Raw genomic sequence first — 16,937 nt, 5'->3', positions numbered from 1 at the left:
CAATTCTTCTCATGAATCTAACCTCGTAATGTTTAGCTTTATGTTTATTCTCATTTAATAAAGATTGTGAAGAAAAGCAATGATATGGTTTAATTATGTATGTCTTAAATACACACATATTTTGCATTTATGCAAACTGATAGCTTTTAATTCTTTTCTCATAATATTTTGAGAGGCAAAAAAAACTAGTGAAAGATATAAATAAAGGAAGGACAAAAACCACCAACGAACTAAACAAGTTTTAAAAACCACTCAATTATTATAATGTTTAACTGGAGTTAAATGGTATGTTAAAAAAAACTGAGTTTACTAGACATTATCTTTCTTTTTTCAGGTCAGGTGGTTATTGATACAAAATCTAAAAATGGTAATTTTGAGGATTAATCTTGAGAAATTTTTATCTATGATTTTTAAGTAAATGACTTACTTATTGATAACCCCCTCACTTTATAGTTTGAATATAAGTTTAAAAACCATTAAATTTTTAAAACTTGAAAAACCAGTTTATTGAATAAAAATAGAAATAAAAGCTTTATGGGATTATTTTGCCTGTGGATTAATTTCTTTAAAATACTCTTTTGTGGCTGGTAAGAATTAATACACAAATAACTGTAATCATCTTAGTTGATGTTAAATAAAAACAATATAAATGGAGTTTTACAGAATTTAAATAAATTCCATCACTAGAGAATAGTATTTTTGAGAATTGTTTTAAATCACAATTTTATCAATTAAAAATGAATGGCTTCATGTACAGTTCTCTGCATTTAATTGATAAGTAGTAAAGGCCATTAACTGAATCACAATGTATCTAAATAGATTTGTATGATGTATTTAGGTAGGACTGGCTAAGTCTTTTGAGAGCTTGAGCTTTTGAGAGCTTGATTTAGGAAAAGTATTGTTGGATGTTTTAGATAATTCTACTAACCTTTTTAATGTAGTCATTTGGTAATGCAACACTATTAACTAGAGAATAGAAAAACAAATGAATGGCAAAGAATTGCATTTTGCTATTGTTTTGAGTGATAAATATTTTGGCTTAGAGTCTGCATTTTAGTTTGAATTTCTGTGATAAAATGAGAGGCAATAATAATCTGTAAGAGCTGTTTTGTAAGTAATCCTGATGACCAGCTTTGAATGGATATAGATTTGCTTTGGCAAAAGTTATTTTGGGATAAATCAGAGCACAAAGAATGGAGAAACATTATGCAAGAAAACATAATTTTTTATTGAATTTTATGTGGGTAAACACTGGTTATTAATTTATTATTAATGAATGTCTGAGTGGTCATACTATACATTTTCTTTAAGGATACAAAAGAAGAAAAGTCATATAGCCCTATGCATCCTGATGGGAGTTATATTGATATAAAAGGATAGTTAAGAAACCATTGATATTTAAGACATTGGTTATAGTCCATATTTGCTTTCTGTTTGAGCCAATTCCCAGTTTTTTTCCTTGTGAGTAATGGAAGATAGTGGCTTTACCTATTATTCTGAGATTCAGAAAGCCAATACATTGAAGTAATGTGCATGAATCACAAATAACTGCAATAATGGAAGGAAATCATAATGCAGAAAATCCAACAGAAGTGGACAGTAAAATAAAATACCATTGTTGCAGAATGTGCTTTAATATTTACATGTGATGAGGAAACCAAGCGTTCTCCCTACAGATGGAAAGCATCACTTTGAAGATGAATACTGTTTTCCCTTTGTTGTCCATCATGTGCTTTTAAAAAAACACTAGTATGTTTTAGATTATATATTTTTTGAGGACAGAATTCTGTCTACATAACTGTGACTGATATTTTACTGCATAAAAACACTCTATAAATGGGTTCTGTGATAATAAGGTGGAAGATGATGGCAAAGGAATTGTGTTTTTTAATTTTTAAAGTATTATTTTATCTGATTATAAAAATAATGTATGCTCATTTTAGAAAATTTTTAAAATGGAGAAAGTTAAGAATATAAAACCTAATGGTAAGATACATTGCCTTTAAAGTAAATAGCAGGATAGATGGTAAGCATGGAGAATAATGAACTTTAATTAATCCTCCTTGCTTCTAGAGTCCCTGTATTCTTTGTTTTGATTTTCCATTTACCAAAAACTGAAGTGGAAAATGACACTTTACTTTCTTTTAAGTTAACACTCAGTTAACTTTTAAGTTACCCACCCCACCCCCCAAAAAAAAGCCTTAAGCAGCAGTCCGTTAGAAGCTGCACATTTAGATGTTAGGCTTAGGGTGACATCTTGTGGTAATACTAAAGAAAATGTTTATCAAATAGATAAAAAAGTTTTATGATGATTATATTATCAACAATTTCCAGGATTTGAATATAAGTGAACTGGAGTTCAATGATATTTTACAAAATAATTTAGGTTCCTTTTATGTAGTATAGCCAAAAACATTCAAATTTTCAAGGCACTCTATTAGGTTATTAACTGGTCATTTAGGTGATGAAGGAACAAGATGGAACATTTTTATTATTTTATACTTCTCTTTTAGTTCCACTTTGAAAATTTATGTTACCATCATAATTATTCTTGAAAACTATTTTAATGATGTAATAGTGGCAGTTCATTTTCAGTTATTTAACACAAATGCTCTTTGTTTTTATATCTTATTAAAATTTGTGTATTTTTTTAGTCATTACTTATGCAAGGTATGGAAAGAACTGTGTATATTTATTTTTAAAGTTTCGATCCCTTTTTTGGGGGGGTGAGATTTTTATTAATTTTAATTTAACAAAAATTTTAATTTAATTTTTAATTTAATTTTTAATATTTAATAACATTTGTAGGTTTACTGAAAAATCATGCAGAAAGTAGAGTTCCCACATTGCACCTCCCAACACGCAGTTTTCTCTATTATATTAACATGTGCCTTAGTGTGGTACCTTGTTGCAATTGATGATTCATGAACCATATTCATTAATCATATGACATTTAAATTCACTGTTATAGGTTCTGTTGGTTTTCTTTGTAAATTTTTATTCTGGTAACACCCTTGTTCAGGTGACCTTCTGCCACCATTCCAGCATCATGTCCTAAAGGTCTTCTTACATCTTTGTCCCTCAGTAGTCATTATATGTGGGTCAGAGCCTCTGCTCTCCCAACCCCCATTACACAATTGAAGTAGATTCAATGGGTTTACAGAAATTTTTTATCCGGAGTATCCATCCAGCTGCCTTTCAAATGGTTAAGAGCTGCATGGTTGCTGTCATGAGAAGTCTTTGAAGCCTTCAGACAAATGAACTGTCTACCTGTGTTCTCCCCCTAAAGGCGAATTCCAAATCCTTTCTTTCTAAACTTTCCTTGCATTGCAGCCAGTGTCTACACCTTTAAAAGGTCTCCACAGTGTGCACCCAAGCAAACTGTCGGTAGATAAAGATGTGTACCATGGAGCAAATACAAAGCTTGTCCCGACAGGTCAGACTCTGGTCCATCTTTATGGCATATAACTTCCATTATTTCTGGCTTAGTGCCTGTTTGCCCATGCCTAGGCAAGAGTGAGGCTTGTTTCTAGGACCTGGGAAGGAACAGTTCAGAAGCTGTTCTCATCCCTCTGTCACATAACTGTCCAAAACATCCATGAAAGGCCACTTTCCATCCATGCCTGGATCCATCCTGTGAGGATGAGATGCCCAGCCTTGAAAGCTCAATCCCTTTTAAAATATTGAGCTTCAGTGGCAGAGAGATTCCAAAAGGAGCCGAGAGGTCACTCTGGTGGGCACTCTTACGCACACTTTAGACAACCATTTTTAGGTTCCAAAGAATTGGGGTAGCTGGTGGTGGATACCTGAAACTATCAAACTACAACCCAGAACCCATGAATCTCGAAGACAGTTGTATAAAAATGTAGCTTATGAGGGGTGACAATGGGATTGGGAAAGCCATAAGGACCACACTCCACTTTGTCTAGTTTATGGATGGATGAGTAGAAAAATAGGGGAAGGAAACAAACAGACAAAGGTACCCAGTGTTCTTTTTTACTTCAATTGTTCTTTTTCACTCTAATTATTATTCTTGTTATTTTTGTGTGTGTGCCAATGAAGGTGTCAGGGATTGATTTAGGTGATGAATGTACAACTATGTAATGGTACTGTAAACAATCGAAAGTACGATTTGTTTTGTATGACTGCGTGGTATGTGAATATATCTCAATAAAATGAAGATTGAAAAAAAAATAAAAGTGGTACATTCAAGTACAATTATCTCTAAAAAAAAATATTGTTAGCTTTGTTTATCTAATTTTATTCTCTCTTATTTCACAATAGTGTTAGGGGGTGAATTTTTTGGAAAGATTTGGAAGAGAATAGGCTGTAAAATGATACTTTCCTGAAAGCCCTATCAGTAGTAACATCTTGGAAAAGTGCTCATCCTACTTTATGGAGACTGCTAAACTTTGCTTGTTAGACTTTGTATTAATGTAGAATACTTTTCATTTTCATGAAACTTAACACAGTATGGATTACTAGCCATAGGGGTGATAAAGCAGATTTACTACATATTGGGATTTACACAATATTCCTACCTGCTAGCAGCTTTAACCAGTTCTTTCATTATGTCTCTTGGCATTTTGTTCATAATACCATAAAGCACTTATCATGGTACTGCCTTATGATAAATTGAATATGTTTCTGTGCCCTCAATAGACTATGAGTAGCTTGAGGGTAGAGCTTATATCTAATTAACCTTTGTAATCTGGTATGTGGATCTTTAATAATAACAGGCCTTCAATACATTTTATTTATTCATTTACTCAAACAATTATTTTAAAAATACCTATTATATGTTAGACATTGTTCTAGGTACTAGGGTTACAACAGTGAAATATAGAGGACATTCCTTCCCCTTATGGGCAAATGAGGGAAATCAAGTAGGGGAAAGAGAGATTAAATAAGCAATTAATTAAATATTTCAATATAATGGTGATAAGTGCTGTAAAATAAATATACTTGCATTTTTAAAATCACATTTTATTGTCAGTAAAAAAAATATGTTTTCCCAATACAGTGGTTCTAATGTAATATTTTAATTTCAAAATAACTTTTACCTGAAAACTTATGGTTAGTTTGGTCTTAATTATTAATCGTAATTTATAGGTTTTGCCACCTGATCATAAGGAAGTCAAAGGATTTTTATAGACCGAAGTGAGTGTGAAGGCCCCACAGTTATGTAAATTTGGAGAAACTTGGCTTTACTCCTCTAAAGCAGAGGTTCTCAAAGTGTGGTCCTCAGACTAGCAACACCATCATTACCTGGTAATGTGGTTAGCTTCGCAAATTGTTGGGCTTCATCCCAGACCTACTTAATCAGAAACGCTGGCAGTAGAGTTTGGCAAACAGTATTAAATAAGGTTTCCAGGTGATTCTGAGGCATGCTGAAGTTTGAAAGCATGTGTTCTAAATGTTTAGATATTCGGCCACTCAACTGGAAAGTAAAATAGTATGTGAGTATTATTGATAAAATGGAGAATATGACAATGGAATTTCATCATTCTTAGGTTTTATAAGGATCTGATTTTATCTTTACAAGTGTAATGAGTCATTTTCATTCTGGAATATATCTTGAGTACTTTGAGAATCCATAATAGCATTCTAATTTTCTTTTTAAAATACAATAGTATATCTGAAACCTTTAAGTGCTTCCCTTTGGATACATAATAATAGTTTCGACCTATGCTACTGTGGATAGAGAGCAGCCACATTATATTGAGATGGTGTTGTTGAGCCAGGTGGAGGCTCACTCACTAGATAAGTGCTTGCTGCCACTCACCAACTCAAAGCATGAGCTCCAGTAAAGCAAAGAAATTACCAGAAGTTGTGGACTCTCAAATAGGTTAAATCTGAATGTTAAATTCTTAGATACTAGGGTCTACTATATGCCTGCTTATTTGTTTACAATATCCATTTAAATAAAAACAGTTCAGGTATTACAATTATTACACTAGAGAAACAGTGATTAACAAAATATTTATGAAATGTTTACCCATTTAACACAGTCATGTGTAAACAGGTGATATCAAAGACCATACCTCTACCCTTAAGAAGTTTAAGGTCAGTTGGAAAGGTAACACTCACATACATGCAAACAAGTAGGAGACAGCATATAATCAAGAACTAAACTGTGGGGGCTAGACTAGAGGTGTTTTAGGAGATCAGGGAAGCATGGGATCATTGTAAACTAGTGTTGCCAAGGAAGCATTTATATAAAATATAAACTTGAACTGGGCCTTGTCAATGATATGATTTGATAATGAGAGGATAGAGAAAGGCATTTTCCTCATCCATGCATTCATTCATTCAAACAGTGTTTATTGAACACTGTGCCAGGCACTATGAAATACAATGGGGAGGCAAACAGTAAACAGAATTGCATAAATAATTTATATTTATAATTGTAATAAGTACTTCAAAGGAGAAGTAGAGGGTGCTATGAGTGAGAGGCTTAACCTTAGCAGTGGTGTCAGGGGAAAGCTTTCTTGAGGAAGTGGCATTTGAGGGTATGAAAAAATTACACAATTCATAGAGGTCAGAAGGAGAGTAAGGAAATGGATCACTGGAGCAGGAGTTCCAGATATTCTTGATATTTATGCTTTTAAAACATTCTCTAGGAGTTGATTAGGGCATCACATTAGAAATGTCTCTTCCAAAGACAAGTTTGAAGGAAAGCTTGAGAAACAAGAATGTTAAGCATAAAATGTGGCTCAAAGAATTCTTGTCATTCCCTTTGTGAAACAGCCATTTACTGAGTGTGAGTTGCATGTTTCATGTCAGGCAGGACCAAGTGTATCTCAAGTTGAATTTGACACTTTGGTCTTCAAGAGGATTAGATGCTATTCTTGGCTCTGGATTTGGTATATTTACTTCAGGATTTATGTCACCAGGTGGCACCATTTAACTAAATTTATTTGCTTAAGATGCTCTTAAGGCTGGTTGTTTTTAAATGAAGAATGCTTTTATTCATTCTATAACTGAAATAGAAAAAAATATTAATTTATGTTGATGGAACATGAGACTTCACTGTATATTAAGATTGTGTAACCCCAAAGTGTTGGGAGCATGAAATGTTATGGTGATTTCTGCTAAGTATATAATAAATGACAATTTTATGATTGCTGTAACTAATATATGGTAGCTGGGAAGAAAGCAGAACACAATAGGTTTTCCTATAATATATAGCTAATATGGTAATATTACTAATATTATAGCCTTGAATTTAATTTCAGATGTGGGGAGTTGATATACATAACAACAAAAATACAGGTAAGATTCTTTTAGGAATAAGGTTTTTTGCAAGATGTCTTGAAATAGCATAATACTAATATATAAACACCTTTTTATCAATAGTTTATGTTCTTTTGAACTATAGAACTGATACAATTAATAGAACATGATATAGACATTCTTTTTTTAGGAAATCATCCGTCCCAAGGATATGATTATTTATTACTCTCTTGTAAAAACTTCCTTAATACTTCCTAACTTTAAGCAAAATTAATTCACTTTCTCGCATTATGTTCCTATAAAATTTGTTCATATTTCTGCTGCAGCACTTATTACATTATATTATTCTTAATTGATTACATGTTGGTCTCTCTTGGTAGACTGTGAGCTTCTTGAATGCAGGGATCAATTCTAACTTTGTGTGTAGCACAGTGTCTGCCATGGGATTTCTTTAAAACTCTCATTAAATTTCTTTCATTTGACAAAATGTATTTTGAACCCCTGCTATCTAAAAGATACTATGTTAGGCTCTGGGGATTTAGGGAGAAGAGAAATGTAGATTCTGTTTTCACAGAGCTCATGGTCTACTAAGGGAGACAGAGATTAAACAAATAAGTATAATTGTGATAAGTACTTTGAAATATATAGTTATTTGAATTAAACAGGTAAAATCATAAGGAGTTCCTTGAGTTGGTCAAATTCATATTATTTTGCTGTGTTTGTTTTAAAATGGTTTAGATACTCTTTATTAATTAAATTCTTTCAGGAACTTTCTATTATTTGTAGAATGAAATTCAAACTTTTCACCATGGCCTCTCAGATCCCATATCACCTGACCCTGCCTTCCTCTCCCATCTCATTTTTACCCTGTCCCCTACTCACTATGTATATTCCAGTCACACTGGGCTTCTTTTGGTTCCTAAATGCTGTCCCCGGGCCTTTTTGCTTGCTTTCATTTTGTTTGAAGTGGAATCGTTCTACCCAGAATGATTAGCACCTTATCTAATCATTCAGTTCTCAGTTCCTGAGCACGTTCTATCTAAAGTGCCTGTCCACCTCTTTCCTCCCCCCACCCTGGTCATTTCTATCACTTTACCCTATTTTATTTTCATCACTGTGTGTATCACTATGAGAAATTTTGTGTTTTTTAATATGTTTACTGCATGTCTGTTAACATTAAGAGCAGCCATCTTGTCTAATTATAAACTATATTATTAGTGCCTAGCATATAACAGCCACTAAATAAATATTTGTTAAATGATCATATTGGTAATTGAGTGCTGCTGCATTCCTGGTACTGTGTTAGATTCTTGTTTAAGTTAGGAATGTTTTCATTTGCAAGGAGTAGAAAGCTGAAGCAAGTAGGGATTTATTTTTACTATGTAAGGAGAAATCCAAAGGTAGGCAGATGCTGGCATTAAGTCAGCATCTCAGGGAAGTCCCTGCCAGAGTCTCTACAGTGATTTTGGTGTTTCCTTTGTGCTTGTTCTTTCATGTCTAACATGGCTCCTGCCATCCCAGACACCACATCCAGAAAGGCAGGAAGAAAGGTTTGGGAGGAAGGGGAAAGAGCAGTCCCAATTATTGTTCTTTTCTATATCAAGAAAGGAAAAGCTTTCTCAAAGCTGTCACCTGAGTCTTGCCCCCTCTCTAACACAGATTTTCTTTGTGTCTCATTGGCCAAAACTGGGTCACCTAATGCAAGAGAGTCTGAGAAATGGGGAAAATGTCATGATTTGTTTAGATCAATAATGAGCTAATGCTTGGGGCAGGTACATTGTTGTTCTCAGCAAGAGTGGGGTTCCTTAGCATGGAAGAAGGTGGAAAAGGGTACGGTATAGAAAATAAATGATTTCTGTTGTGCATATATTTTCTGTAATCCTCATAGCAATCCTGCAACGTACATTTTATTGATGCTGTTTTACAACATAAATTCTGAAGTTAGAGAACTGAAATAATTTGATCAAGATCACAAGGCTGGTTCCATGACTAAAGTTGGACAATGGAAAAGGGAGAAGAATTCCAAGAACCGAGGAGGGTAAGGCAGAACCCTGGGCCCATGAGGGGAGGTTAGAGAAGCTTGACTGGATTTGCCAGCAGAAGAAAGGCCAGTATGGTAAAGAGGACTGAGAGTCAGTTGAACTGGGTTTCATTCCCATTTCTATGACCATGTGGTCTATGATCATGGGCAATTCACTTGCTTGTTCTGGCCTCAAGTTCTTAATCTATAAAGTTAGGCATTTCCCCCTTTGTTATCTCTATGGTCCTTTTCAACTATAATTTATGATGTATCCACATTGTGTTCTAGTTCTCTCTGCTTTTTCCTGACTACAATTTTGCTATTCTACCTTCTCACATGCTTGCTTGGTGTAGGTAGCTTTATCCTTAGTGATATTTTTACTTATTCAAACATAGGGAAGAGAGAATGGTTTAGGCAGAGCATTTTCTTCCTGGTTAATAATCATTTCAAAATTGCTTTGTGTGAGAAAAAGTAATTTCTGTTTTTAAAACACTTCTATATTGAAAAAAGAAGAAAAAAGGGGCAAAATTCCATTGCGATACAGTTTGTTTCCAATAAAAAGCCAATTTGAAAATTAGAAATTAGTTTAAAAAAATAAGTCAGTGTTGATGACCTACTACTTAGAAATGTGGAGTTGGAGGCTGGGGAGAGGGGGAGCCTGGGGATGGTTTAGAAAGAGATTTAGACTATTAGTTTTTCTGGTAAGATAGAAAATGAAGTACTAAGGTAACAGCATTCTTTTCGAAAGATGCTTTTTAATATCCTTGTAATAATTGAAGCTATTAAGTGAGACTTTTCTAAATGTTTTTGTTCCTCCTCTTATTAAATGAACAACCAAATCTGGAGGACTCATTCTCATAGAGTTTTCCCATAGTATAGAGAGGCCTCACTTTCGGTTTACGATAAGAAAGCTAAGAAGTGCCACTTCTCAGTTGAAGGAGGAGAATATGATGTAGGAGAAATAAAAGAAAACCCATGCCCAGTGGATTTTATGGACGAGAAAGGGAAAAATGGAGAGAGAAGAACAAAATGATCAGGTGAATATCTGAGCAGTGAGGTCAACCCCCAAAATGGAGTTGGGCTTATATCTGCTAGCTTCCTATTTAGGATTTTGTGGGAGGTTAGCTGCCTTTAGGTGGCTTTTTACCACTCAATCACACTAAAGTACAAATGGTGGTGCCATGTAGTAAGTGTGACTAGGCAAAGGGTTTCTGACTTGTAGTTGTCCTGAGTCACTTTTGATTTTCTTGGGGCATAGACAGAAGTTTGTGAGATGGCTTTGTGATAGGGTCTGGGTGTTCAGCGAGGTTGAATGAAAATTATAACATATCCTCAAGAGAGAGTCTAGGAGTGTAGGGAGTATAGTGCCAGTGGAACCCAAGGTGAGTGTGGTGAGCCAGATAGCACACCTAGGATCATTATCTGAGCCAAAAGAATGGACCCCAGTCCCACCAGACTTTAGCATCAGAGGTCATCAGTATTCTCGGTGACCAGATGGACAGAGAGATTGTCCAAAGACTAAAGGAGCCAAAGGATGTATTTAGATCAAATGAACCCATCTTCTTCCTATTTCTAAGACAATGATGACAGATAAACTACATGCTACCCTCCAGAATTATCTCACAACATAAACCTGCACACTATTTTAGAAAGAATCAGGAGGAGGGAGAGACTGTATGAATGAGTAGTTTTAGTTAAGAGGACCTTTAAATTACTGGGTCAGACTTTAAACTGATTTAGATGATGACTTTTCTTGATTAATCTGGGATTGAGGGCTTGTGAAGGGGCTACATAAGCCCAGAAAATTTGCAGATCCATGGTGTGGTGTAAGTTATAGTTGTCACTCAGCTACACCAAAGCACATAGATCTCAGTGCTGGTTCTTTCCTCTTGATAATCCTTTCAAATTTGGTATTGAGTGTTGATTAAAAGAATTAGCTACAAGAAAGAACAAAAGAAAAAGAAGTATCCTATGAGTGTCACACAGGAAATTTTTCTCCTTCATCCTGTTAGCTCTGGCTCATACCAAAAGATAGAAGTGGAGAAAGAAAGTTGAAGAACATTGGTCTACTTTAATTTGTTTACATGTGTCAGTCCTAAATATTGCTTAAGAAAACATTTCTCCTCCACCTCATGTGTTTCTCAGAAGCCACAGAACTTCTTAGACTGCATTAGGAGTTCCAAACATTCCTTTAATAATCTATAAATATACCATACAGTGTAAATGTCCTTGATTTTTACTTATGAGTTTCCAAGTTCTAGTCTATGTTCAGTTTCCCATTTGCTGTGAAAATAATAAACCTCCACAAAACCTTAAGATTAAAATTCTCTTTGCAGGACTGCATATGTACAAATTGAGCCATCAAATGTACCTAGAGCCACCAAACTCCAGAGGGTATGCCAGCTCTTACAAATGCCTTAATCATAAATTCCTACATGTTTAAAACATTTTTAAACTCACAGAAACAAATTATATTGAATAATACTGCTTTCAGAAAAACCTTGAGTTTTGAAAATAAGCCTTTTGAAAATAGTTATTTCAGACAGAAGCCTTCTGCTTTTGAAATGGTAAATTTAAGAGGTTTTTTGAAGAAGGATTTAAGAGCCCTTCAATTGATCAAAATAGCACAATAAATATACAATATAAAGGTGAGTTTAAGAATTCATTAATTGATATAATTAATACCTTCAACAAAACTGTGTTTATTTTAGGTGCAGGGCTCCATTTAGTAAAATTTCAGGATACATATTCACTTTATTCATGTCATTTTCCTCCTACAAATTTAATTTTTTAAACTGTATGATTTTGTAGAAATGTAGCCCCTGGAGATATGGAAAGATGTGCATATTTAGCAGACCCTCTGTAAGTACTTTAAAATTTTTGATAAAGGATACTTTCATTTCCCAAAGTTGAGTATTTATAATTGTTACATGGAAGAGATGAGCTAATACAATGGTATTCTTTATAAACATGAATTATTAGGGAGAAGAATAGTGATTCTGAGTATTGAATGAAAGATATAGGAAAATAGATGACAATATTCTGCATGATCATTTTGTACTCTAAAATTTGAATTATTGTTATTATTTTGACTCTGTTGATTAGAAAGCTCTCTTTAAGTTCCAGTATCTGTTAATAATTCTTTTTTCCTTGCTTCATATATCAAACTAATCCTGTTCATTTCAACAACCATGTGGACAATCCAGTTCCTTGGATAAGTGTCGTGATCTCCTTTCTAGCAATAATCTCTTCCTCCACTACATCTCAACCACCCATTCTAATGCTTTACTTTATACCTTCTCATTATTAATAACCACATCCCTCTAAAATCTGTTTTAAACATCAATTTAACACCACTTATCACCTCCTATTTATCCAGTTAATTTTTATATTTCCTGTATCAACCATTTTTTGACCCCACAAGGACTGCAAAACCATTGGTTCTACATATTTTCATTATCTCCTTGCCACCGTATGTCTTCATATCCCTCCTTACCCCGTTCAGAATACATAATTCATTGCTATAAATATAGCAATGTATTTGGATAACCCTTCAATTTCTTTCTTGCTCCTCCTTTGGCTGGCCAAAACCAACCCTTGATTAAAACCATTTCTCTGTCTATTCCATGCCTGCATGAAGGCAGCCAGATGTGGCTGGAGAAATACGTACAACCTTGTTATCTGGCTTCTCTTTAAATTTATGATAAAAAATTCCTATTATGTTTTCTTGGACAATTTACTTTCTTATTCTCAGAGGGAACATTTTCATACCTTCTTTTTCCTCAAACGCTATGTATATCCTGTTCTTCAATATAAGTTCCTGACCTTTTTATTTTATTGACAGTTAAAGCAGTCAAAAGAGAATTTCCTCATCTTTTCACCACTTAATCTGTACCTACTACTATGTATACTCTGCTTTCCCATTTGATAAAATGGATAAACTGTCCCTTCTCCTATCTAAGGTCAAACCCTCCTCTTGGGTACTATATCATTCAGTGTTCTGTCAGGAAACAAAAGGAATTCTCAAACAGAGTTTAATGAAGGGCTATTTACAAAGATAAGGGAAGAGTTAAGCAAACTAACCAGGGATGGAAGCCCTCTGGGACTAGGAGAAGTGGGAATTCTGAAGAGGCAGGGAGGGTGAGTTGTTACTGTAATACGGAGCTCTGTAACCATAGGAGAGGTGCTGCCTGACAGGAGCTGTGGCTTTAGGAAGAGGAACACAGCCACTGCTAAACCATGGCCCATCAGAGAGAGAGAGAGAGGGAGAGAGAGAGAGGTGGACTAAACACCATAACCTTCCTCTCCTTCCTTGATCTCTTGCTTATTGGAAGCTAGAGGACAAAGTTACCTGGGTGATATAATCTGTTGAGGTCAGCCCCCCAAAGCACAGAGAAAGATGGACAAGGGAAGAAAGTGGATCTGGAAGGCAAATGGAGACTTTCCATTATAGGTTATATTCCTATTTCTCCTTATTTACTCAAAGCATATGCTTCTATAATTATTCTCTCTCTCTCTTATGCAATTAATTTTTATTTTCTGTTCAGGTATTCCCATTAGCACACAGATATCTCCTCTTACAGATACTGTTTAGAGAAAGGGCTAAGAGAATGGACTCTTAAATGAGTCTATTTAAGCAGAGTATAGATAGAAAGCCAGATTGCCTGGGTTTATATCCTGTCTCTGCCACTTGCTGTTTGTGTGACTTTATGCTCCAGTTTCCCTGTCTGTAAAATGGTGATGGTAATAAAAGTACTCACCTCATAGGCTTGTTCTGAGGATAAGTAAATTAATATATGTATTTCATTTTGAGCAGTAAGTGCTCACTGAATGTATTCAATAAGTGTTTGCTACTATTATCATCTTTAAAATCTGTTCCCTTCTTCTATCATCTCCCTACACCTTGTCTTCCCTTGTCCTCTAGCTTCTGTTTGAGTTTGGCCATTGGAAGGTATTAGTGGGAGATCAGAGGATGTGAGGAAAGAGAAGTTGGGTTATTTATTCTCCTGGGTTGTGGTTTGGCAGTAACTGCATTCTTCTACTTAAGGCCACAGTTCCTGTCATGTGGCCCTTCTCCATTTCTCTGTGCCACCTCATATAAAAATTTATCATGAGTTATTTATACTCACAGTCTATGCTTTCTTGTCTCCCAATTTTCTCTTGAAGCTACTCCAATTAGACTTTTGTCCCTACTGCTCTAATGAGATTGCACTTGTCAAAGTTACGTTGCCAATTTCATTGGTTAATTCTCAGTATTTATCTTATTCTCAGCATCATTTGGCATGCTTGATCACTTTTACTTTCCTATACCACTTTTTTCACTTGGTTACTGTATATTACTGGGTACTCTTTCTTTCCCTGACCTAAATGTTGAAGTACTCTTGGCTAAGTCTTCAGGTGTGTCTTCTTTCTATCTATACTCTGCTTAAATAGACTCATCCTATCCCATGGTTTTGAATGTTATCTATGTCCTGATGACTCTCAAATTTGTATCTCTTAAGACTTCTATCCTGTGTATCTTATTGCCTACTTAATATCTTCCACTTAATGTCTACTGAGCATTTCAGAATTTTGCATGTGTAAAACTGGATCCCTGACCGCTCCCTTTCCCCTACCCCCAACTGGTTTGTCTGCTAGTCTTTACCATCTCAGTAAATGCCATCATTATTTATCTGGTTATGCAGGCTAAGAAACTAGGAATCATCCTTGATTCTCCTCTTTTACACCCAGATCCAATACATTTGCAAGTCCTGTTGATAATGTTTTTAAATTAAGTCCAGAATCCTACCACTTCTTACCATATCCATCATTGCCATCCTGATCTAAGCTACCACAGTCTCTAACTGATATCCCTTTGTTTTCACTCTCACTCCAGTTTATTTTTACATAGCATCCAGAGTCAATTCATCTCACTGTTTTCAAAATCCTCTGTTTTGAAACAAAACAAAATCACTCTGGAATCAGAGTGCTTATCATGACCTCTAAGGCCTTATCTAATTAGGCTTCTGGCTACCTCTCCTACGTCTTCTACTTAACACTCTCTGCCCTGCCACCCTACTCTAATCATGTTGGCCTTGAACTTTTCCTTGAAGAAGCATTCTGCTTCAGGGCACTTGTACTTGCTGTTCTCTCTGCCTAGAATTCTTAGTTGATTTTCTCACTTGCTCAAGTGCCTGCCCAATTGCCTTCTCCTCAGGACTTTCCTGACCACTCCATCTAAAATAGCCAACCTTCTTGCATTACTCGTTTTTCCATTAGTTATTTTTTTCTTTATTGTACTTACCTATCTATGTATTTATTTGTGTTATTTGTTGGTGGTCTGTTCCCTCCCAACTATAATATAATGTCCTTGAGGACAGGGACTTTCTTGTTCACTCATCTAATCTCAAAACTTTAATAGAGTTCATGGAACAGAAGTTAACATAAGTTGGTAAATGAGGGAAAAACTAATTCATTGTTGATTGTTAACTTTAACATTTTGGCAATATAATTGCATTAACATTTTCTGTCTTTTTGCTTTTTCTTTAAAATCAAAATCGTTAGATTCTTGGATAAAAAGTACTATATAGAAAAAAGAAATTAATTTAAAAAGGATCCTTGTATTTGCAATAATTTATGGTCAATACAGTAGGGATTTTGCATTTATTTTCAGGGTCTTTGTGCCAAGAGCTCAGGGCATTGGTGAATGTGATTTATGAGGTCAGAATGTTAATTGTGCTCCTGCAATGCCAGACAATCTCTTGGAGTTTACTGGTATACAACAATCAAAACAGCATCATTTAAAATTGCTAGACCTATTAAAGCATTAAAATTTTACTTGTTTAATTGCTCTGCTTCTTTTTTGAGGTTATTTCTGAAAATGTGAAAAAATATTTATGATTTGCAATACTGTGAAAATATGACTTAGAGTAAAAATACAAATCTGTTAATATGTTTGGCTTCTAGTGTTTAATGTAGAAGACTTCTCAGAGATCTTTTTTGTTTAAATACTTGAACCTTTAGAATTCTTGATTGAATTGTATCTGTTTTGAGAAATTTATAACTATTATTTAAGAAATCTGTTCCTTCAAATACAATTATTTTTATGAGGTCTTTTCTTGAGCTTTCCATTAGTTTTATTCATTCATGGAACAGGTATTGGTGGAGCATCTGTGATGTGCCAAACACTGTTCTAGATGCTGGATATATATCAGTGAACAAAACAGACAGGCATTCCTTCTCTCATGGAACTTACAGTTTAGTGGTGGAGATCAGCAATTTATAAACATAGTATAGAGAAAAATAAGGTGGGGAAGGGGAACAGGGAGTGCCATGTAGGAGAACAGGATTGTTATTTAAAATAGGGTAGTTAGCAAAGGCCTGTCTGAGAAGATATTTAGACGGAGGTGAGAGAATGAGTCATATGGCTATCTGCAAAGAAAGAGCAAATGCAGAGGCCTTGAGGTAGGAGTACAGTGTGATGGAAGAGAGTGATTGAGAGACAGTAGTAGGAAATGAGTTTGGCTGTGGTGGGAGGACAGATTATGAAGGGATTTGTTTGCCATTATAATGACTTTGACTCTTTTTCTGAGTGAGATAGGCATTCATTGGAGGGTTTTGAGCAGAAGAATGACATGGTCTGACTTATGTTAAAAATTATCAACTCTGGCTGCCATATTGAGAATTGACTGTAAGGATGCAA

At 34.8% G+C, this 16,937-nt stretch overlaps 1 protein-coding gene across 2 annotated transcripts in view; it reads left to right on the top strand.

Moving 5' to 3' along the window:
* DLG2 (discs large MAGUK scaffold protein 2) overlaps positions 1 to 16,937 on the top strand; it is a 2,332,374-nt gene that overhangs the window by 21,118 nt on the left and 2,294,319 nt on the right. The window lies entirely within an intron of this gene.

This window comes from Choloepus didactylus, chromosome 6, assembly GCF_015220235.1.
Source record: "Choloepus didactylus isolate mChoDid1 chromosome 6, mChoDid1.pri, whole genome shotgun sequence".
Classification (NCBI taxonomy): domain Eukaryota; kingdom Metazoa; phylum Chordata; class Mammalia; order Pilosa; family Megalonychidae; genus Choloepus; species Choloepus didactylus.
The sequence above is the reverse complement of the archived record's forward strand: the minus strand, read 5'-3'. Positions and strand labels throughout refer to the sequence as shown.